Here is a 25,124-nt window from a genome sequence, read left to right as displayed (position 1 = left end):
GGCGTGACGAGATATTAATGACAGAAGTTTCGGGTTAGGTTGGAATCACGTTTTCTCGAATAAAAGATACGCGGTAGCGCCAGCGTCAGGCATACAGGGTGTCCCAAAAATGTTGGAGGTCCTTGAAAAGGGTGGTTCAGGGGGTGATTTGAAACAACTTTTTCCTTAGCGAAATTGTTGTCCGAGGCTTTGTTGAGGAGATATTAACGGAAAACACTGACCAATCAGAGCGCGCGTATACTGTTGGAGCGGCCGCAATAGCGATGGCTACGCGCTAGGTAGCCGCTCTCGTACTCGAATAAGTGACTCGACGTGCATCGAAGGATATTGACGCGGCCGCTCAGCGCGTAGCCTTCGCTACCGCGTCTATAGATACTTCATTTTACAAGGTTTGAGCAAGCTTTTCGGTACAGCCTTTTCTGTTTTCTTATTTAAAACGTATTAGATTGTATTTTTGCAATTTTTTATTACATCACGGGACGCGATAACTTGTGCTACTCGAATAATTAAATAACTTCCGATTTAAATCTCTAGACTTAACCCACCTATCTTTTATATAAATTAAACTGATTTTGTATTGGCATAAACGCAACATAGTTGAACAATTTATATATAAGCTCTCTCCACTACTGTTATTATTTTTCACGTTTATTTTAACTCAAAACTTCTTTTTCAAAACGTCATTTTATTATTATATGTTAAATTATCAACCTTCTAGGTTCTCAACCTGGTCTCCATTACATTGAATCTATACATACATCGTTCGTTCATTTTATAAGGAACATAGTCTGTTTTATACAAATTATTGCACCTATTAGTCCAGTCTTGTTTGTTACAAATTACCAATCTTGTATATATGTGTTTTTTTTCGATAACGTATTTACATTGTTTTTCATGAATCTTTAATTACTTATATTACAATGGTTTACATTATTCTTTAATCCCTCATAGCTGGAGTATCTCGGAATCGCTAAACCCGTACTGTAGCTACAATTAAATATAGTTATAGCACCTGAGAGTATATACACATATTAAACAACCTAAATTCTAACCTAATTTCCATTACAACATACATATATGTATGTATATACGAAGATTAGTAGCCATAGATGTTTACTTATTACTATTATTTCAGCAGATTACGTGTGTTTGCTAATTACAGTAATGGTAGAAGGATAACAATAAGCAAAATTTGATAGCTACTAAACTTCGTATAGTTGCATTGGAATGACCACCAGGATGAGACTGATAGAGATAACTAGAGTTACAAGTAATTGTATATAGAAGCATAGAATTAATTTCTGCATCTAATAATTACAACTGCCTCATTCAACAAAGCATACAACATAAACTGTACAATTTTTATAAAAATACGTTTGAAGAAGAAAATATTCTTCTATACTATACAATCAAATATAAATTGTTTAAGTCCGTATAAATGTATTGGAAGGGCCATCACATGGATATTCAAGTTACATGTGTAAATACATCGTAATAGAGATCACGTTGAGGATTTAGAAAGTTTGTACTTTAATGTACAAAATGACGAGTGAATATACCTGTTTAAACTGGAGTTATAAATAATCAAATACAGAGGCACAGAATCAACTTGTACGCTTAATAGATACGAGTACGATCAATCACGGAGCTCTCACAACACTATCATTGCAAATCGTTGCGTCTATGAATCTTATTAGACACCTGGACGTGGAAATCGAGGAGAACGCGTGCATTCGATGCGTTGTTAAGCCGCGAATGTTAAGGACGCGTCAGAACAGTACGTACAGAGGAAATGTGGCTGATTCGCTGGTGACCCATATCGTTCTTTTAAATTCCTAGCTGCGTAATTGTTTCCAGAGCGTAGTACGGTACTCGGTATTAAATTCGTCGTTTCCAGTTCATTGCACTGTGGCCTGGATACGCTCGAAAAACTGAACGTATCTAGGAGGATCGTTCTAATAGATGAGCCATCTCAACGTGTGTACCTCTTGGCGAAGTGATTTTCGAATCTTTTTCGCTCTGTTGCGAACTTTCATGGAGCATTTATTATTTCCAACGATTTTCTATGAAATGCAATCAAGTAGTTGTATCGTAATTGTACAATACAAATAGGATTGTTCTTAGGATGCGATCGATGCGATTATTTTTGAAGTTTGACGACTAATTGGGTGTTACTTCCTACGAATTACATATGTCTGTTCGAAAGGGGACGTACATGGTGGAATCGTCTGTTTTGTTGTGAATATTGACAAACATCACATGATTGACTATTTTCTATTTTTATGAATCTTGGTATGCAGAGTGAGAGAGCATTGATGAATGTTGCATCGGTGCTTTTTACATTGGTTGATATTCATATTTAATGGATGAAAAGTACGTTTAAAGTTGTGGATGAAATACCTGTTGCATTAAATATCTCAAAAACTGATGCACATTGGAAATAAATTGGACATGAGTGTAGCATGATTTTTGACGAACAGTTGTAAGCTTTGCATTAATATTTCAAGTCATAGTTGACGCCACCGTAACCAATTAAATCTGAATAGCTATTAAAAACGAAACTTTTTCATTGTTGATTTACTTTACTGTAAGAGATAGAGAAAAGCTCGATGAACTTTATTCTGTAGAAATTAATTCTCGTTAAAAAGTATCTAAATCATTTTTTACAATTTTCTTTTTAAATTTCGAATGAATAGTAAAAAAAGAAAAAAGTGTAAAATATCCATCAAAATTCGGAATATTACACATTGAACAACTTCTTGCTATCTAACATTAATTTCTAATTAGTTTTCGATGAATATAACTGAATAAACATTTGATTCGTAACTTTGGAAAGTACTTCTCACCCTTTAACTATGAATATCGATCAATTAAAAGATTTCTCAGTGTTCCATTTGTAAGTCAAGTTTTACAAAAATCGGACAGTATCGATTGGATGATGTTCCTTATTAGTTACAGAGATTTCAAGGTCAGTTTCGGTTTTTTTTTATATTACGGAATGTTATAATTTTTACCGTATAGGGTGGCAGTCGTTTTTAAGTCAAGTTCAGCGACCTACAGCCAGTCACACAAGTCTGCGTACATCCATCTAATAGAGTCTGAAAAACCAAGAATGTATGGCGTTATAGGACTGTTTATGTTCATGAGGGAGAGCGAACAAAATATTACTGTAATGATGGGAATAATTTTTGTAACCGTTATTACAATTGTGTCGCTCGTATATTTATTTTCCTAAGATTATAATTTGGATTTCTTAATGTTTGCTTGCAAATAAACACTAAGAAGTTAATGAATACTGTTATTTCTCTTAAATATTTGTAACTTTGCAAACAATTAAACAGTTAACCTATGAAATTATTATAATTCTTCTATTTTTCGTAATAATGTATATTTACAAAACGTACGTAGACTTTTGTGACTGATTATGCGACAAATTCATTCAAAAGCTACAAATGCGTGACAAAATAACATTGAAGATATTGTAAAAACAATTGATCAGCCCTAAAATATTACAGTGCTTGTAATATTTGTTTACAAATTAAATAGTTCTGAATCATTAGAAATGGACTAAAATGTCTGACTTAACACGATCTGTAAGTATGTATGTATTGTGACGGGGCAGACTTTTTCTGCCCGTCACGAAAGCACCCTGACCCCCGGAAGGGCCTCGCTCCCTCCTCGCCGGACACCCTAGTCCGGAGGTGGTCCGCGGAGGGATGAAGGAATGATTGTTCCGCGGCCTCCTTTTTGTAGGCGCCCCCGCGTACTCGCGACCCACGCCGCGTCCTCGCGTGAGCGCGGCAAGTCGCCGGTCGCGGTGTCCTCCACCCCATGACCGCGGTGTGGCCACCACCAAGAGGACTGACCACTCTCGGAAAGGATATACCGCCAACATTGCCCCTTGGAGTTGCCACGAGGAGAAGCCGACTGAAGATGCTATGGTGGTGGCACACCGTAAGGAGCCCCTACAGCTCCTGGGTGGGGAGAGCCGCGAGCCGGCGCCGGCGGCGAGAAGAGCGCGACGATCGATGCGCGATCGATTTCCAAAAAGGAATTAACGGCTAACCGCGAACCGCGACGGAGTACGTGTGACGAACGAGCGAGCCCCTAGTCGAAAGAGTGTTGTGAGTTATCTCGCGCGTGCACCGAGTGTGGTTGATCCGTCCATCCTGTCCCTTTGGAGGACCACATAGAGGACATCCCCGCAATCAGGGACCCCGAGACCGATAAAATTCAGGTAGGGCCCACTGGCTGGGTTTTCTCCCTTTTGTGGCGTGCGTCTGTGTGTGAGCGCGTATCGTGTGTGGGTGTTCGCGAGTGTGCTCCAAAGCACCCTTTTCGTCCGTGACAGGACCACCGCCGGAGGTGAACTCCGTTAAGCGTCCCACAGACTGCGCTGACGTGACGTGGGCCACCGTCACATCAGGCTCCGTGGGTCCATGTCAGACATGAAGCGGAGTCAGATTGACGCCATTAAAAAATGAAAATACCAACTTCCGCAATTTTTATCAGAACTTTGCGGAAACAACATCAAACGATTCCTGAAGTTTTTGCGATGAAAATGATACCACACATGACATAATTTGGACAATAATTAACGAAATTATATGAAAAATCTGATTGCATAATTGAAAAGCTGAACTGCTGTACATAAAATGTTTATATTTTTCATCAGATTGTCGGGAAAGTAATATCAATGGATTCCTTATGTTTTTCCAATAAAAATGATCTCAAACATCACATAATTCGGATTTTTTTTACCTAAAGAAGCAGCGAATACGTCATCCTGTACTGCAAGCATCACTCATCAAATCGCTAACACCTTTTTTTGTCAAACGGACAATAATATAAGAAATAATCTTACCTCATAGGAAACTGATTGAGCAATAAGATGCTTTGATCATAATAAAGAATAATTTGAATTAGAAGCTCAACCACTTTGTATAAAAAGGGTTAGCTCCTAAACATATAATAATCAATATGAGTAATTTTAATGTATATAAATTTACAGAAGGAAGAATAACTAATCAAATCAATTTCGTTAAAATTAATATAAATATTGGTATAAATAAGTAAATAATTATATAAATTAATTTTTTCAATAAAAAAAATTCCTTATTCAATAATTTTACAAGATCTGGTAATAATGCAGTTAAATATAAATTATTTCATACTTTTCACTGCATTTTTTCGTACTTTTAAGCAATTATATTTATAGCTGCTCATATAAATTAATGGTCATATAAATTCATATAAATTAACTAGAAATTCTTTTAATACTCTTTAGTGCAGTTTTAATGTTTTCGAAATTAGTTTATCTCTCAAAAATGGAAAACAGGATTCTAGAAAGCAACCCGGTCTCCTGACGCCTTCCAACGCTCACGGAAAATCTAGTGGGTTTGATATGCTCCTGACGCGTCAGAACGCATATTTCGTCAGATAGCATCAGCCCACGTCATGTCAGGGTAATGTGAACGTTGTCGCCGCGGAGGCCTACCGCGTCCCCGACCGCCCAGACTGGGCTGGGGACGATTTGGGTTCCGTGGCGATACTAAGTAATGGGGCCGCGCCGTTTAGCGTTTTAGCTAAGAGGCGCGGCTATGTCGCGGCGTGCTATGGCGGCCTGGCGGTGGTGAGCGTTTACGCCCCGCCCAGCCTGCCCCTCGCGTTCTTTGAGACGTTGCTGGACCGTGTCCGGGACTGTTTGCAATCGCACTGCCGGGCCCGGTCAACTTTGGTCCTGGGGGACTTCAACTCAAAAGCCACGGCTTGGGGTTGCCCCGGGACCGACGCGAGCGGTGACACAGTGCTGGAGTGGGCGACGGAACTGGACCTCCGGTTGCTCAACCGGGGATCCGTCAATACGTTCTCGGGGCGGCAAGGGGGTGTCCATAGTGGACATCTCCTGGGCTTCGCCCGCCGCTGCGTGAATCGTGTCGGGGTGGCAGGTGGCGCAGGAGGTGGAAACGCTTAGCGACCACCTCCACATTCTTTTGGATGTCTCCGCCGCCCATCACGGCCGCCCCGCCCGCCGCTCTGCGGGGCGGCAGCCGTCACGACGGTGGGTGCTGGGCCGCCTGGACGAGGACGCGCTGATGGCTGCAGCCCTCGCCATGTCCTGGGCGGAAACACCGCCCAACGACGTTAAGGCGGAGGAGAAGTGGTTCCGGGGCGTATAACGGCTGTCTGTTACGCCGCCATGCTCTGGGCCCGCACCCCGCCGCGGCGGCCTGTGCACTGGTGGTCGGACGAGATCGCCGCGCTGCGAGTCAGCAGCGTGGCGGCCAGACCCCGGTTCACGCGGTACCGCCGCAGATGGAGTCACGACCCGGCGAGGGAGGAGGAGCTGTACCGTGCCTACAACCAGGCGACGGTCGCCCTCCAGTCGGCCATCAAAAAGGCCAAGGCCTGGGCCTGGGACGAGCTCCTAAATTCTGTGGCCCGTGAGCCGTGGGAACGTTCCTACCGGATCGTCATGGAGCGCCTACGATCACCGGCGCCCCCGGTTACGGAGAGTCTTGACCCCGACGTGCTCGAGCGCGTCGTCGATGCGCTCTTTTCGGATGATCCGGAGGAGCGAGGGACGGCCAAGCGAGCGGACCGGATCATCTGGTCCGCCAACGACGGGGTCACCGAAGAGGAGCTCGCCGATGCCGTCGCTAAACTTGGGGCCCGCAACACGGCCCCGGGTCCTGACGGCATTCCCGGCCGGGCATGGGTAATGGCCCTGCGCGTCCTTGGGCCCCGCTTCAGGCGGCTGCTGAACGGTTGCCTGAGGTTGGGGCGCGTGCCGCGACAGTGGAAGCGGGCGAGGCTCGTGCTCGTCCCGAAAAAGGGCAAGCCCGCGGCCTCCCCCTCCGCGTACCGGCCCATCTGCTTGTTGGATGAGGCGGGGAAGCTTTTAGAGCGTGTGCTCGCTTCCCGCCTCGCTGTCCACCTGTCCTGCGTTGGTGAGCTCGGCTTGGCTGAGTGCCAGTATGGCTTTCGCGGCGGTCGCTCGACGCTCGATGCGATCGAGCACGTCATGGCCCTCGCGGACTCGGCCGTATCCCGGGGCGGGGTGGCGCTGGGAGTGTCTTTGGACATCTCCAACGCGTTTAATACCCTGCCCTGGGGCAAGATACGGGAGGCGCTCTGGGAGTCTGGAGCGCCTTCCCACCTGATGGTCGTCTTCGCCGACTATCTGCGTGATAGGTGGGTAGAGTACCCGCGCCGGTACGGTATGCATCGGAGGAGCGTGTCGCGCGGTGTGCCCTAGGGGTTCTGTTCGGGTCCCGGCCTGTGGCTGGTGGGGTATAACCGCATGCTCCGCGGGCCCCTGCCGCCAGGCGTCGCGATCGTCTGTTTCGCAGACGACACATTCGTGATCGCCGGCGGCAGGGAGTGGGAGAGGACGAGCCGACTGCCAGAAATGGGAGTCACCTCGGTCGTCGCTCGGATCCGTGCCTTGGGGTTGGAAGTGTCGCCGCAGAAGACAGAGGCTGTCTGGTTTCACCGGCTGCGTCTATCGCGGTGGCCGCCCCCGGCGCGGATCCGAATAGGTGGAGCCTGCATCGATGTCCGGGACCGGATCAAGTATCTCGGCCTGGACATCGATAGCCGCTGGCGCTTCGAGGGACATTTCGACCGCCTGGTTCCCTGCGTGGAGGGGGTGGCGACCATGCTTGATCGCCTCATGCCTAACCTCGGAGGAACGCAGGAGGGAGTGCGCCGCCTCTATGTGGGAGTGGTGCGGGCCATGGTCCTATACGGCAGTTCCGTATGGGGCACAACCCTGGAGAAGTGCCGGCGTAGCTGGCATACACTCCGTCGCCTACAGCGGCGGGTGGTCATCAGGTTGTCAGGGGCTACCGCACCGTATCCACGGAGGCTGCGCTGATCTTGGCGGGATCCCTCCCCTTTGATCTCCAGGCGGCCGCCGACGCCGAAGTTTATAGGCGTCGGCGGGAATACCGCCGGAGTGAGGTGGACCCGCCGGGCGAGGCGGTCGGAGAGTGGAAGCGCCAGTCGCGACGGCGCGCGCGTGATGCGTGGTGGTGGGAACTGCTGGTCAGCCCCACTGCCCGAAAGCGAACCGTCGGCGCTGTTCTGGCCAACTTCGACGGTTGGCTGGACCGCGGGCATGGCAGGCTCACTTTCCGGCTCACGCAGGTGCTCACCGGGCACGGTTGCTTTGGTGAGTACCTGCATAAAGTGGGTGCGGAGGCGACGCCGGAGTGTCACCAATGTGGGGCTGTGCTGGACACGGCCCAACACACGTTGGAGGAGTACCCGTCCTTTGCTGGTCAAAGGCGGGCGCTCCAAATGGAGATAGGTTGGGACCTCTCGCTGCCGGCCGTCGTTGCGGCCATGGTCGACAGCGAGAGGTAGTGGAAAGCGGTGGCTTCTTTCTGCGAGGCAGTCATCTCGCAGAAGGAGGCGGAGGAGTGGGATCGGGAGCTCACCGATCGAAAGCGGTCGGCGCCAGGGTATGGCCCCCTGGCGCCGACAGAACGGTATAGGGGGGGGCGGGGGATGTTGACTGAGATGGGTTCCCCAAAGATCAAGGGGAGCCTGGGCGCGGCGACTGTGGTGGAGTTCGTTGGGACGGGGAGGTTCGCTTCCCCGTCCTGGAGAGAGCCCATGGTCGCTGTGTTGCCCGATGTTGACCATCGGGAGGGTCTTAGTGGGTATACCCGCGGGTGACGTTTTTCGCTTGCGGGGAGTCCCACACTACCCGACGTAAGTCCCCACATCCGCCGGGTGTACGTAATGCATTTCCCCCTCGTCATAAAAAAAAAAAAGGTAATGTGAACGTCGTCACGTGAAACCCTATGTTAGAATTTCATACCACGCGTCCTATGACGTGGGCCCACGCCTCGTCAGAGCAGTCTGTGGAACGCTTCAGACTTCCCTCCGTCCGTTTCGTGAATCTCCCGCGTGACCTTGCGCGATTTGAGAACGCGCCGCGTTTCGAAGGAGAGGGCCCCTTCCCGCCGCCCTCCGATCTTTTTTCCGACTGTATTTTGGTTCTAAGGCGGATTCTTGTTAGCGAGGCCCCCATAGAGGTAAGTCACGCCGGTTAGGTATTCGTTTTCTTCCTTTCGGATAGTTTCTTTTTGTATCAGGAATTCCGCGTCGCGCTTCCCTTTCGGTGCGTGGTCGCCACACCTTTTCCTTTACGGTGAGTGTACCGCGGAAAAAAAATTCGATTAAACGTACGCGGATCAAAGTTTATTTCCCCTTTCGACCTCCCCTGGGTTTCGCTCTCCGTAGAGCAGCCTGAAGGACGAAGGGAACGGACACGTGCACTTGGCACTAGCGCCCAATTCTAACAAATAAATTCGTCCGTGGAAATCATACGACCGAGGGTGACGATTAGCGGCTTTCCCGGCCGCCCACGCGAGGTACGTCACAGTATTATGAGAACTGATTTCTTCTATTTCTCTCTACAATACATTTTGTCAATAATATTCATTGTTTCTGTTTAACGTTTTCGACTTAGCAGGAAGCATAATATATATACAGAATAGGAATAGCCCACTAATCAAAATTCTATCGGAAAAGAAGCGATTTTTCGTGCAAAAACAACTCCAAATAGAATATAATTTATTCCATTAGTTTTCTACAAAAATATTCTGCGGAATCGACTCTTCCTATGTCCTTACAATCTATCATTATCCATATTGAATACTATATTCTCCAATACCACGTTGGTCGTGTTTATCGATTTCACCTAAAAATATTAGATATTTAACTATCTTAAAAGATGAGTTTTAAATTTCGGTTTTAGAACTATATGTGCGCTCTTGGAATATGTGACTGAGAAAAGATTAAAAGTTGTATAATTTTCCTTTATAAATAAATATTAAGTTTACTTTAGAAAGGCACAGAATTAATTTCTACACTTGATATATCAAAATTACCATTAGTTACAATCACAATACTTTTCCGAATCAAAAAATATACAATATTAAGGTAAAACATGTACACTATATGGGTAATTCCATTCTAACAGTGATTATTAATGTCCTGTACTATTTACTTTCACTGGTTATACATTAACATTGTATTCATAAAATTTTTGTATTAATACGATCCTCATGAACGTATTTCATCACTTTTTTTTGTGTAATATAACTTGCAGTCCAGAGAAAACTTACAATTTATCATTTCAATGTCAGTACCGTGTTATGTCCATTTCTAGAATTTATCTATAAATTCATTATTTTCTTTGTCGCAATAAACGATTCAAACCAATTAACCCATAAAACTCAATATATATAATCAAACTTAAAAAAAGTGACAAATTTTTGTTCAATATATTAATTCTTACTTAATAACATTTGTCCTTAGATTTAAGCGGATTTTTTAATTTGAATTTATACGACTCGTGCGCCATCTACCTCGAGATTAATAAAACAACTAGTTAACCTTATTGAAAGTACATTAAAAATGTAATGTTTACAAACATAACACTGTTGAATTGTGCAACAAGTTTATGTCATTTTAAAAGTCAATTTTCAAAAAGCTATGTCATAAGTTAACTTGTCAGTATCGTGGTATTGGTCAATTTAGTTAATTATTGATTTTTTTTATCATAAGTAATGAACTTTTGTACTTATTACTAACCTAAATAATACCGTAATGGGATATTATCACATTCATAACCAAATAATTACAGTTGGTAATTGAATTTAAAATGTCAGTACCATGTAAAAAAATAGTATAAATATATTTAATTATTAATAAAATTATTTTTATTATTAATTATGATCTTTTCATGGTAGATGGCCACAATACTTCGTACAAGAAAATTATAATATCGAATATTGATGCAATATTACCAAATAATTTCATGTCTTTCGTAGGTACTATGAAAGTACGTCAATACTCGTAGAATAAATTACAGCATAATTGTATTTTATTCAATTCATTAAGATGCTTTCATTGTTCTAATAAAAATTCATGTAAACACTTTTTTATGGGAAGAATTGACTACTTTTTAAACGATAAAGTTGGAAATATAAACAAGAGATTGATGGAAAAAACAAAAAAACCAAAAGATTCATCGCAAAAAGTTAAAAAATCGCCGAAGTTGACTCAAAATCTAAAAAGTCTTCAAAAAGATGTTGCTAGTGATTATTGAACAAATAGTCAGACTGTATCACTACGTAGAAGCAATTCAAAAAATGCTGTGATGGAAACCAAAAACTATATTTAAGTTAATTTGTTTTTCGTAAAATAGTATGTGCTAGATCTCAGTTGATTAATATTTTATATAAATTATAATGTATTATTATTTGTTAAATACGAGTTACTATTTATTATTGAAGTGTTAAATAATTAGAATAAAAGAGTTTTAAAATGTTATAATACAATTCGTAAATACATTTAATAATTTTTCTAAAGAATATCTACTAAATTTATTTTATGTCAGTACCGTGGCAAGAAACATTTGAAATTTGATTCTTATTCTCGATATTTTAACGTTGTAGCAAAATCCTTTCGGACTTTCATTTTTACAATAAAATAGAGTAATAATATGCATAAAAAAAAATTTAATTATAAAATTGAAAGATTTTCAATAAAAAAAGTAGCAGTTAGAACAGAATCACCTATATACTCTATAAAATCAAATGTACACATATGTCGATATCTTCTAAGAAGTTAATTTTATTATTTTTTTAAATTGTTTTTGCACAATGAATTACTCCGTTCTCGACTGCGCCACAATTGCTACGGCAACCTGTCCATATATCTCAAGCTTCAGAGGCAGTCGCATCGGTCACGTCACACGCATTGTTCCGACACAATACCGAAAACGTTCCCCGACGACCTCGGTTTAAAATCGCTGGAAATAAAATTGGAGAAACGGTTAACGGGTCAAATCACACCGACGGAGCCGTCAATGGAGCCGACGTGCCATCGAGTTTCGACGAGAGGCATACAGGTCAAAGCTTCTTGTACCGCGATGAATGAACTACATAGATATGACGTCAGGTGTCCGTATCTGACGCAACGAGCTCGTTATCGATTTCCTCTTTGCATTCGTCGCTGAAATAACCCCCGTCGCGAACTGCAACCGTCCAACTTTCCGCCAAGAACGACCCGTTCTCGCCCTCGGCCCTCTTTCCGGGATTAAATGGACTCGGGATTGTCTCGCCTCGGACAACGCCAATGAACACGAAGTTGAAGAAATGTTATACATTTTCAGTACATACTTAAAGGGTCGCACAGATTACTCTGACGTGACGTGATCCCGCGTCATAAGACGCGTGGTTAAAATCTAACATAGGGTTTTGCATGGCGACGTTCACATTACTCTGACGTGACGTGGGCTGATGCTATTTGACGAAATGTGCATTCTGACACGTCAGGAGCACATTGAAACTACTACATTTTTCGTGAGCGTTGGAAGGCGTCAGAAGACTCGGGTATTTTCTAGGAACCTGTTTTCCATTTTTAAGAGATAAACTAATTTAAAAAACAAAAACTGCACTAAAAAGTATAAAATAATTTTTAGTTAATTTATATAAATTTATATAACTACTATGACCAGTAATTTATATGAGCAGCTCTAGATATAATTGGTTATAAAAGTATGAGAAAATGCAGTGAAAAGTATGAAATAATTTCTATTTAAACTGCATTCTTGTCAGCTTTTCATGCATTTGATTAGATATAAAATGCAGCATATTAAATACAAAAACATAATTTTTCTTGTACTTGAAATGATTAAACATATTGAAATAATAAATAAAATTATTAAATTTGATCTTAAGGAATTTTAATAAGAAAAATTATTAGTATTATTATTGTTATGCACGATCTTTATTTGTACTGTAAAAAAATGTTTAATATCGTTATTAAACGTTAAACGTTATTAAATCTCGCATGGCTAGGTTGGTTGTTGACAAACTGGACAACTACACGTCTGAAGTAGTTAACATCGCCTACCGCGATACCTCTTCGACATTCCAGAAAAAAAAGAGTGTTCCGTCGCAAGGAACATAACATAGAAATTTTGTTGGTACGTTTGGCCTGCGGATGAGAAACGGTTATTTTTGAGATTTAAGGTATTTCGAGTCTTTAGCGTTGAATGGTTTTTAGAATATCTAATATCCGTTTCGACCTCAATAACCGAAGTGCCATAAACTCAGAATTATCGAAGGATTCATTATTTCTGACAATTTCTCATGTCTGACGTGGGCCCACGTAGCCTGACGTCATCCCACGGTGTCTGACGAACACGTCACGTCACGTCACGTCAGAATAATCTGTGCGACCCTTAACTGTTAGTAACTGGGAAACAAAGCCTCAAATGCAATTGAGTAATTCTTGATTTTTATTTTGTTTTAGTGTGCAGAATCATCCCATGAAGTTTCGAACATATGTTGTCTGTCCTGTCTCCTTGTTTATTGAATACTGAGATGGCATACAACATCCAGGATATATTTAATGGAGACCTTTTCGAGGAATCAATTTATTTCTGGTAGCAGAAGGTCGAATTAACTTGTTTTACTCAGAATCATAGAAGATGTTTGATTGAATATTTTCAAGTTAATAGTATGCATAGAAACGTGTTTCTTTTGACTTCTTTCCCTGTTTCGACCATTAAAATTGTGATCTTTTATACAAAATGTATATTATGATACACGATAAAGTGAATAAATATTAGAAATTATAACTGAATAGTGTATCTAAAAGTATGAGATGTGTGAAGACTACTTCCAGTTTCATTGGGTGCAGAATTCTTAAAGAAACATGTTAAAGTTATAAACAGAATGTAATAAATTTATGTAAAGAAATTAGTCGAACAGAAAGAGGTTAGACGACCAATGTATTATTTTTGGTAGTCTAGTGTGCATGTCGTAACATTTCTAACATCTACTTGTTATGCATGAGGTCGATTATATGTACAGGTTATAAATTAAAGAAATAACAGGTAAGAAAAATTGTTCTCAAGCAAGGACCAAAGCCCTTTATTACAGGATCGTTATAAAACTGTTTTGAAAAAATCTTTACGGCCGAACAGAAGTAATGAAAAGTATTGTTCTCGTTTCTCTAATTTATCAATACAAATACAAATAAAACCAACCTTGCACATAGCGCCTGAATGTAAAGAACCTTGCATCGCGTAAATTTGAATACGTTAATCATGGAAGGAGGGCTTCATTAAGTAGAATGGAAATGTTATACAAAAGCTTTTGCAAAAGAGGCTTTAGGATTTTGTTTTTTAATAACAAAATATGGCTGCCAGCATCGACGTGATAGAAACGCAAACTAAAACAGATCTTTATATATATATTAGGTTGTCTCAAAAGTTTCTTTCGCTTTATTAATAAGTAATACATGCACAATATTTTATGTTTTATGTTACATTACTGAATTTTCCACGATTCATTTTCCTCCATTACTGTTACAACATGAATATCTATGAAATTAGATTGTCTATTTATATAAACACGACCACATAAAATAATTGAGTGCAACTCGCGAAAGAAACTTTCGGGACAACCTAATATATATATGTATAAAGTTTGAAATTTTATATAATTAGGTACATTAGAATTGATGTATATTTATGTTCTAAAAACAATTTGTTTACTCTATAAGAAATATATTTACTAGAGAATTTAATTATTTACATTTACGTTGAAAGAATAATTCATTTCTATGTATTATCAAAAATCGCTGTCAAATTTGTGTAAAACTCAAAGTCCTACACCATCTTTTCGGAAAATCCTTTACGTTTTCAGTATTCGACAAACAAAAAGAAATCGTACTTATCTCAACCATCGCCAGAGATATAATTAAAAGGATTCAAAGGTAATAAAAGCAAAATTGCTCTTTGACCGAAGCAACAATGTAAGTCAGAAAGAAACCATGAAAAAGAAATCGTACAACAAAGCAGTAAAGTGTATTTGTCGTATAACAGTGTTTTGTTGTACAGTGTAGATCCGGTTTAAACGCAAGCGTCTCGCTAATTCGTACGACTGTGACCGTAGTCCTTCTTCCCAGGTTGTAATTAGTCCACGGAATCTCGTTACGCTGCAAAACCCCCGAGCTCCACGTATGAATTCGCAAGCAGCTGCCCGAGTTAATTACACGCGTTTGGACGCGCACGGCCAACGTCTACAATTTTCGAGGACTCGCGTGCACCTCGTCGGGATACGCGATACATTATCATCAAACCACAGTCATTTCTCCTGTATTCGAAGGAAATTTCGTATTTCCGTTTCCCTATCCCTCAGTCTCACTAGAATCTACATAGTACGGTTTGACCTGACTATCCATATCTATTGACCTGACTATCTTCCGTCTCGTTAACTTAGGTTCGCCCTACTTGCCAGAGGTTTCACAAACTTCCGTTTTTATTATATATTTTCTGAATGCATTGAGCATCTGGAACGTACACGTTTAAAACATTCTGTTTAAATATTCGTAAAGTTAACGAATTCTCGATGACGAAGGCCAATTTGTGCAATTTCGCGTTATTTCGCTTGCCCGTTATTTTCGAACGGTGGCGTGCCGGAGCATGGTACATTTTCCGTGGTGGTGGGACCGACGATGCGCGCGTCACCGCCAACGTATTTTTTGGGACGAAGGGCCCTGTGCACCCACCCAGTGGCTAATCGTGATCGAGCCTTCTAAGAGACGAAGAAGAAAGGAGAAGAGGAGAGGGGAGGGAGGAGGTGGGTAGGAAAAGGGATAGAATGTGGAGTGAATATTTTAGAAGATTGTTAGGCGGGGTGGAGTATGAAGTGAGGTGTGGGAGGGAGAAGGCGAGGAGGGAGTGGCTGGAGGAGATAGGAGAGGAGGAATTTATGGCGATGGTAAGGGCGTTGAAGTACGACGAAGCAGCGGGAATTGATGGGTTGGGGAATGAAGTGTGGAAGTACGGAGGAAGAGGGCTAAATGAAGAGGGGAGGGAGCTATGCAACAGGGTGTGGAGGGGAGAAGGTTGGGTGGAGGAATGGAAGGAGGGGGTGATAGTGCCAGTGCTAAAAAAGGGAGAGGGGTCGATGGTGGAAGACTTCAGAGGGGTAACGCTGATGCCAACGTTATATAAGATCTATGCGGCAATCCTGACGTATAAAATAGAGAAGGAGGCAGAGAGGAAGGGGGTGTTTGGGGAATGGCAGGTGGGTTTTAGAAAAGGGAAGGGAACGATAGAAAACATATATGTGTTAAACTATCTGGTAGACGGGGCGTTGACGAGGGAGAGAGGAAAGGTAGTAGCGTTATTTTTGGATTTAAAGGCGGCCTTCGACACGGTGGATGGGAGGTGTTGTGGAGAACGATGAGGGACAGGGGAATAGGCGAGGGGTTGACGGAAAGCAAGGTAAGGGTGGGGGTGGGGGGAATTGGGTGGGGGGTTCTGGACGGCAAGGGGGCTGACACAAGGGTGCCCGTTAAGCCCGATCTTATTCAATATCTTGTTATCGGATCTGGAGGAGAAGATGAAGAGGATTGGTGTCGGAGGGATCAGGGTGGGGGAAGAGAGGGTTAGGGTGCTGGCGTATGCAGATGATATATAGTGGTGGTTACGGAGAAAGAAGAAGAGATGAGGGTGGTGATGGCAAAGTTGGAGGGGTATTTTGAGGGTAAGGGGCTAACAGTGAATGTGGGGAAGACGAAGATAATGAGGTTTAGAAAAGGAGGGTGGAGATTAAAGATATTTAAAGATGGAAATGGGGGAGGAAGGAGGTAGAAGAAGTTAAGGAGTTTAAGTATTTAGGATATATATTTAAAAGGAATGGAGGGCAGGAGGAGCAAGTAAGGGAAAGGATTGCGAAGGCGGCGGGGGTGATGAAACAGGTGTGGGGGATAGGGCAGAGGGTGTTCAGAGGGAAGTGGGAAAGGAGGTTGTGGTTATTTGATAGGCTAGTATAGACAGTTGCGAGTTACGGAGCGAAGATTTGGGGGTGGAAGGAGTGGAGGAAGTTGGAGGCGCTAGAGGAGAGGTATTTAAAGTGGATAATGGGGGTAGAATGGAGGACACCGGGATATATGATTAGGGAGGAGTGACAACATGAGGGTGAGGGCAACAAAGAGGGGGTGGAATTATGAGGAGAGGTTGAGTAGGGGAGGGGGCAATAAGTGGGCAAGATTATGTTGGGCGGAGTTGAGGAAGAGAAGGGGAAGAAGGGGGAGGTGGGAAGAGGAGAGGCAGAGGTTCTTTGAGAACAGAGGATGGGCAGGAGAAGAGATAGAAAGGATTAGAGAGGAGGGAGGGATTGAGTACAAGGAAGTGGAAAGGGTAGATAAGGAAGAACAGAGCAGGGAGAGAGGCGAAAAGGCGGGGTAATCGAGGTATAACAGGTGGTATAGAGAGATCAGGGTGGACGGGATCCCGGAGTATTTAAGGAAAGGATGGGGAGAGGGGAGATGGAAAAGGATCATGAGGTACATGATGGGGGGGGGGGATGAGAGAGGCGAGGTATTGGCTGGGGGAGGAGGAGAGGGTTTGTACTTGTGCGGGGGGGGGGGAGGAGGAGGAAACGTAGGAGCATGTGTTGGAGCGGTGCGGGAGGACAGGGGAGGAGGAAGAAGAGAGAGGGATAGGGAAAAGGATTAGGGAAATTTTGTGCGAGTCGGGGAGGGGAGAATGGAGGATGAAAGAGTTAGAGAGGATAAGAATGGATGTGGGGAGTGGATGAGGGAAGGATCGGGGAGGGTGGGGAATGCCCCGGAAGCGAGGGCGCAATGCGGCGCTTTCTCTCTCTCTCTTGCGTTTTTGTTTTTGTATATAGAGATTAATTGTAGGATAAGGATAGGTTAAGGATAGAATAAGTTACGATAAGGGTAATTTAAGGTTAAAGTCTAAGGAGTAAGGAAGTTGTAAATGGAAGTGAGGCCATGCAAACCCCTTGGGGATGCATCAAATAAATACATATATACATTTTAAAAGAGGGGTTCCTTTGGGAATTAAAGAAAGAAACTATTAGTGGTACGATAATAAATAATTTTGTTTTTAACAAAACATGTCTTAAAGGGTAAAGAAAATTTTTTTAGTGTCATTTTATTATTAACTTCTTGAGGGATATTGGCACGTACGTGTACGTTTGCTTTTTATGTAAAAATTACCGTTAGTTAGGATCGTAAGAATATTTTTAGAATTAGAAAATATACAATATTAAATGGAGACAACATATTTGTATGTCAAAATCGATTTAGAGATAAAGATTGCTTTGGTTCGTGTGTATACGATTAAAGGAAAAGAAATCCATTTAAAATTTGTCCCTCGAGAAGTTAATATTCTGAGGAAACCATTCGGGAACCATGATATTCCATGACCCATCTGGTCAAACTAGAAAAACAATTTTTTTCCTAATATGTATTCATTTCAATATAGTGTCTGCTAGAATAAATAGTATTGGTTAATAACTACATTTTACATTCCACATTTTCTAACAAGAAAAACATGTTTTACTGCAATATTTTATAAAAATATGAGCCAATGCACCAATTTTCATTGCTTTTTAATCATTCCAGTAGACACCTTAGTCACATGAATAGATATTAAAAAAAAAATTGTACTTTTTTTTGTTTCAAACAAATGAGTCATAAAATGACGCGTACAAAATTTATGTTTATCTTTTAAGATACATATTGTTAAATACATAAAAAACTTTAAAAAAGTAAAAAACTTACGCCAAGTACATGAAAAAGTGGAGGACTCAAGGAGTTATCATTGAAAAATAGAGGATCCCCATAAAAAACTACAAGAAAGTAGAAAAATATATGAAATCGAAATGAACAACCAGTACATGGAGGTGGTTTCCAGCACAGTGCAATGACGACACTAGGTAACACAATGTAAAATTCGGTGCTTTCCATCTATGCGCAGATAAAATGCTGTGTTCAACAATGCGAACGTTCAGATCCTAATGACAATTCATGTAAAGTGACTGCTCCGCACTTTGGCGGTAAAATGAAGAAGCTAAATAGAGTATCTGCCACAAACTGAGACTGTTTAGAAATTTGCCTAGTTTTCCGCGGCCTGGAAGTCAAATGCTTGGCGTGGCCAGGCAAGGCATTCTTATGTTATCAATACCCATACTTTCTCTCTCATAGACTTTCAGGTAATTTGTCAAATTAAAACTCTGACAATATTATGAGTACACTTTCATTGTATTGGGTTTTAAAATATTTCTAAGATCATTCATCGATGCCAATACCTTTACTCTCGCAAGCTTTTAGATAATTTGTCAGTTTAAAACTCTGACAATATGAGTACATTTTCATTTTATTGTGTTTTAAAATATTTCTAAGGATACTCATTGACGCAAATACCTCTCCTCTCACAGGCTTTCAGATAATTTCTCAGTTTAAAACGCTGACAATATGAGTACATTTTCATTATTTTACATTTTAAAATAATTCTTATTCATCAAAACCTTGACCTTGCCTGGCCACGTCAAGCATTTGACTTCCAGGCCACGGACATCTAGGCAAATTTTTAAACAGTCTCAGTTTGTGGTTGATACGCTATTTAGCTTCTTCATTTCACCGCCAAAGTGCGGAGCAGTCACTTTACATGAATTGTCATTAGGATCTGAACGTTCGCACTGTTGAACACAGCATTTTAGCTGCGCATAGATGGAAGGTACTGAATTTTACATTGTGTTACCCAGTGTCGCCATTACACTGTGCTGGAAAGCATCTCCATGTACTGGCAGTTCATTTCGATTTCATATATTTTTCTATTTTCTTGTAGTTTTTTATGGGGATCTTCTATTTTTCAATGATAACTCCTTGAGTGCTCCACTTTTTTATGTACTCGGCGTAATTTTTTTACTTTTTTAAAGTTTTTTTTATCGGATCTCACTTCTTTTTACAAATCATTTATTATATAGAATCTATTTTAAATTTGTAAAATTAAAATTGATATTTCTGTAAACTTTCTTTTTTAATTGAATAAAGTAAAGTAAAGCGAGAAGGGATAACAAAAGCGAATATATACATATATATTTCATATAATTTATTAATTATAAACATTTATTCGTTCAATTTATAAATAATTATAAATACCTGCAATTTTTTTTCTTGCTGCACGAAATGTGAAAATGACTCCATTTCTATACGCTCTACATAAAAAGTCTAAATTAAAAACACTTTAGTGGTATGGATCTATTCTGTATGAATGAAGGTATCTGACAATTCAGATTTTGCAACTTACCTTGTAATGAAAATGGATAAACATTTTACAACAGTTGCTGCAATTTGTTAACGAATAACCTTCAAGCCTGTGGTTCCCTTCATTTGTATAAGCTCTGCATAAAAAGTCTAAATTCAAAACACTTTGGTGGTATGAATCTATATTAAAAACAGTTTTCTGTATGAATAAAGGTATCTGGCAATTCAGATTTTGACAACTTACCTTATAATCAAAGTTGATCTACATTTTATTTTACTGGCAGCAATTTGTTAATCTCCAATCCTGTGGGCCCCCTTCATTTCCACAAGCTCTACATAAAAAGCTTAAATTGAAACCACTTTGGTTGTATGGATCTATTTAAAAAACAGTTTTCTGTATGAATAAAGGTATCTAGCAATTCAGATTTTGACAACTTACCTTATAGTCAAGATCGATCAACACTTTACAACACTGGCTGCAATTTGTTATTAAACCCTACATAAAGAGTATAAATTGAAAATATCTTGCTGATATAAATATAATTAATAATGCAATAGTGTAAAAACTTTTGACACTTGGCAGGTTATGAATGATGACATCTGTTTCGACTCTCGACGCTCGATGGCGACGAGCCATGCCGAACCGAATGATTCCGAGAGTCGACGAACGACACTCGGCTTTTGCTTAGCTCCTATTGGCTAAGGGTTGACGACGGGAAAATCATTCGAAAAATACCGTTTCTGACAGATTCATGACATGATATTACGATATCTCAGTTGTACGTGGACCGATTTTATTGATTTTGGTTTTATTCGAAAGCTTATATGCGGTTTACTAAGAAAAATGCCTTTAAATTTAGAAAATATTCCAGGCGTGTTGAGATATTCATGAAAGAAATGTCAGGTTAGGTTGGAATGGACCATCTCTCCTGTAAAAGATACGTGGTAGCTCCAACGCCAGTATATAAGCGGTGGCGGATAAGTTTTCATGTACTTGGCGCCGAGACGCTACCGCGTCTCTAGATAATCATTCATTATTGCACAACTTATAGTTGTTTCTTTTTTAATTTCCTAAGAAGCCTCTCTTTTTAGAAATTTGCATTAACATATCCTTAAAGCATTTGTTAACGTTTGAACACTATTTAGTTCGAATTATTCTTTGTGTTATTCTTAAGTAGAAGCATGATTAATAAGAGATAGAAATTTAAAGAATATACTGTAAAATTTAAGAATTCTTAGTATAATTCTTAGAATTCTAGATATTGTATGTGCACTCACAAAAAATGTAAACAAAAGTTGTTTTTTGTGAACCGAAAAATAGAATATCATTTCAATCTTCAGAGGAAATATCTTGTTCACGTTACTTATAGCTACGTGATATATTATATTTTCGAAAAGAAAAAACAAAGAACCATAGACGGTTCTCGTTACCCCATGAAAGAGTTCGACACTCTAATCGAGTTTCTACAATTTCAGAAAACTTTGAGATTTCCTTCAAGCTTGCAGTGCAATGAATTTTTATTAATATGTTTGCATCGGGTCGTTTCACAGTTTTTTCATATTCCGTTGAGGAGCTCTCGGTGAATCGATAGATTTTTATTTCTTTTCCTTTGTACGACAACTTCAAAATGATTCGAAAATGAAGGGAGATCGTACAAGCGGATGAATACTATAGAGAGACGGTTAATGGTTCTGCGGACGCAGACCAAAATGCGAGCGTCTCTCCATGCTGAAATGAATTGAAAACGAGGAATACATCTTTTTGGTACGGAGCTTCGTTTTTGAGAAAATCAATTTCGGATATAAGCATGCCAAACGTAGGTTCTATGTAATTATGGCAATTGCGTGTATACAACATTTTTATTAAACGAGTGCACTATTTTATGGGCTTTTTCAAGTTTTAAAATATTTATATTTTACAATAAGTTTTTATATGTTTATATTGAATTCAAAAGTAACCCTAAGTATTGTCATTGTGTATCGATATTGTGTATATATAATTAACAATTAAAAACATATGATGAGTAATTGTTTACCGTATTCGTAGTTTATCCTTTATTTTGTCAAAGAATTCGTTCCAATTTCGGACGAAGAAACATTGAATACTTATATGAACAACTTTACACAATGTTTTTCTCTTCATAATTAATTGTATTTTCTACAAACAATATTTACTTAATATCATATGCAGTCTTCAATTGTTAATTTGGTAATTTCTTCGTATATAAGGTTTATTAAAGCAAATTTATTGTATCACATAATAGATTAGAATAATTAATTTGTGTTATAACTAAAAAGAAAAATTGACATAAATAGAGAGACGAAACGTTTAAATAAATATATTCTTTCATGTGTGAGACTGGGCAACAATTGTATTTAACTCGACAACAAGCCTTTAATTACATTCTTTTTAACTGCTTTATAAATATGCAAAGTTTCATTAAAATTTCGTGTTCCTTGTTAGATAACATATGCAATAGTATCCACACATTAGATTAATGATACTTTTAATACTAAATTTCAAGATTTAATAACTATATAATTAGTAAAACACGTGAACTCCAAATTCTTGATATCTGGGAGCCTTGTTCTAATGAAATTCTCATAAAATGATTCAAATTATTTTAACGAGGAGTGCAAAAAGCAAAACTAAATATCTCACTGATAGTTGCATGACTGAACTTTTTTGATTTTATAAATTACTAACACAAAATTGAGTTAACATATAATTTAATTTTGTCCACATCTACATCGAATCATTTCCGAAAACTCTCCATTGTTATAGAATTATATAAAACCCTCATGAAATTTAAAAACATTCACGAATTTGCATATTTATTAGCGTATTTTACGAAACTGCATATCTATTAGCATATTTATATGAAACTGCATGGCTATTAGCATATTTTTACGAAATTGCACGTCTATTAGCATACTTTTACATATGCATCACTGCGTGTATACGTTTACTAGTAACTTCACATGTTTATTCCCCGTAGTCGATCATTCGTATCTTTTAGTTTATTTTCACTGAAATCTTAAGTAATTAAAAATTAGGATGTAAAATGTGAGTATTAGACAATATTATATTATAAAAGACATTTTATATTTAACTTAATTTAACAAAAAGGAATGAAAAGATTTTTCAAAGCGGACGTGGCATGATCATATAAAAATATATAAATGTAAAATTTTTAGTTTATATAGAAAAGGGGCTAAATCGTTAAATAAAATTGATCTAACCATCATAAGAGCTTATGAATGAAACGACCCGATGAGTCAGAATTATAATAAATTTTCAGAATTGATGTGCCAGCAATTCTAATTCTGACTGTAAGTACAATCTTTGCTAGCCAATTTAGCTTTCTAATTATTCTGTACTTTAACGCATAAAAATTCTGTCCCAAAGATCAAATTGCGTTTAAGATATTTCTTGGATTCATGCATCGGTAAAGTCAGGTTGGAACTCTATTATGCGTGAATTTTGTATAAATTCGCGGTACAGAAACGGAATGCTTCAAGTTTAATTACCTTTTACCTCTCAACTTTCAGCCCATTATTGCATAAACTTATGCATCTCTGTAAATGGCTGGATGCAGCCGAATGAATAATGAATAATACCGTTTGCTGAATATTTAAGTAGGATTCGTCTAAATTGGCCAACAAAGCGTTTTAATCAAGCAATTTAACAGTTATTTAATGGATAACGTGCAACCAACTCGAACGTTCAACCCAAGTTATTCTATGTATTTAACGATGCATCTCATAAAGAAGTTTTTCTCAGAGCCAAACTCGAAACTCTGCTCCTTTCAGGGTTATCTATGCGAACCTAATCACAACTTTACTCGTCATTTCGACAAGCTAATTAAATGTAACGCATGGAACTGTAAAGACTGCTCCTGATTTATGAAACTTGTCCTTTCGCTCGTGAATTGCTTTTTCATGGTACCAGGGTTAGTAATTATAATAACTTGTATAATACGAAATTCTGACCAAATTTATGCAAACATGAGCAAAATTCCTAGGTAGATACGAATTTTCGATGACAAATAAAATATTAGATGTTTATTAGTTGCTCGTTGAATAAAAATTAGAATTTGAATTAGAGAATAGAACGTTTCATGATGATAAATAAAAATTAAATTCTATGTCTTGTTTTTAAATCGAGCATTTTATTTTGTTTCGAACAATGTTTTCGTCTGGTTTGTTTGACTCGGTACATTTGAGAAATAAACAATTATTTTAATGTATGTTTAATTGGCAGGAATGAGTGAAGAAGGACATAGCCAACCCTATAAGTATTTGTACCTTCTAAGTCCATTTGTCTAAAATAAATTATAAGTTTGATATTTGAAATAAATTTTTCGTTATAAATATATAGGTACATGTGCAAGATATATTCATGTAGATATTTATAATGTTACATTCATTTGGGAACATCAAACTTATTGTTTAATTTAGACAAATTACTACAGATATATCTTTCGTTAGTTTGTAATGACACATTCATTTAAAAATATTGAATCTACCATTTATTTTAGACAAATTTCTTCAATAGACAGGTAATGTACGAATACTTATGTAATTTTATATGTGATTACACAAATTCAACCAATTAAAAATGCGGTATATATAATTACATATAATTGTTAATTTAAAAAATGTTAAAAGATCTATTTTATATTCATCAAACGAACCAAAAATGACTCAAACGGATGAGTTGTAAATACTTCAACGAACAAAATAAAATTCCTATTTTAACCACAAGACATAAAAAGTTTTTCCAAAAAGGCTTTAGGGGTCTATTTTTTAATAACAAAATGCTCGTGTCGGCAAAGTTATGTTGGACACTTTCAAGTTCCATTGTATGAATTTTACCTTCATTTTAAATAAAAAATATCAGCTATATTTTATACCATTTGCGTTTAATTAAAAAGAAAAATCCTACAGCCCCTTTTGGAAAATCTTTTATTTGCTACAACACAAGCATCGACCAACAC

The 25,124-nt window shown here is 39.4% G+C and overlaps 1 protein-coding gene and 1 long non-coding RNA gene across 4 annotated transcripts in view; both read right to left on the bottom strand.

The window, feature by feature from the left end:
• Positions 1-25,124, bottom strand: part of LOC128881617 (protein couch potato-like) — a 363,315-nt gene that overhangs the window by 20,489 nt on the left and 317,702 nt on the right. Inside the window, exon 8 of one of the 2 annotated variants that reach the window (XR_008458132.1) lies at positions 3,015-3,098. The exons of the other annotated variant lie outside the window; for it this stretch is intronic. The gene's annotated coding sequence lies outside the window, so the exon portion shown is untranslated. The remainder of the gene's footprint in view (positions 1-3,014; positions 3,099-25,124) is intronic. 2 annotated transcript variants of the gene reach the window in all.
• LOC128881649 (uncharacterized) lies at positions 19,291-20,818 on the bottom strand. 2 transcript variants are annotated; one of them, XR_008458137.1, is made up of 3 exons: positions 20,564-20,818; positions 20,369-20,499; positions 19,291-20,304 (listed from the first exon to the last, which is right to left on the bottom strand). It is a non-coding gene; the product is annotated as an uncharacterized LOC128881649 (long non-coding RNA). The 2 variants fall into 2 exon arrangements; XR_008458138.1 differs by having other exon boundaries at positions 19,291-20,274.

This window comes from Hylaeus volcanicus, chromosome 1, assembly GCF_026283585.1.
Source record: "Hylaeus volcanicus isolate JK05 chromosome 1, UHH_iyHylVolc1.0_haploid, whole genome shotgun sequence".
Taxonomy (NCBI): Eukaryota; Metazoa; Arthropoda; class Insecta; order Hymenoptera; family Colletidae; genus Hylaeus; species Hylaeus volcanicus.
This window is presented reverse-complemented; position numbering and strand designations above follow the sequence as displayed.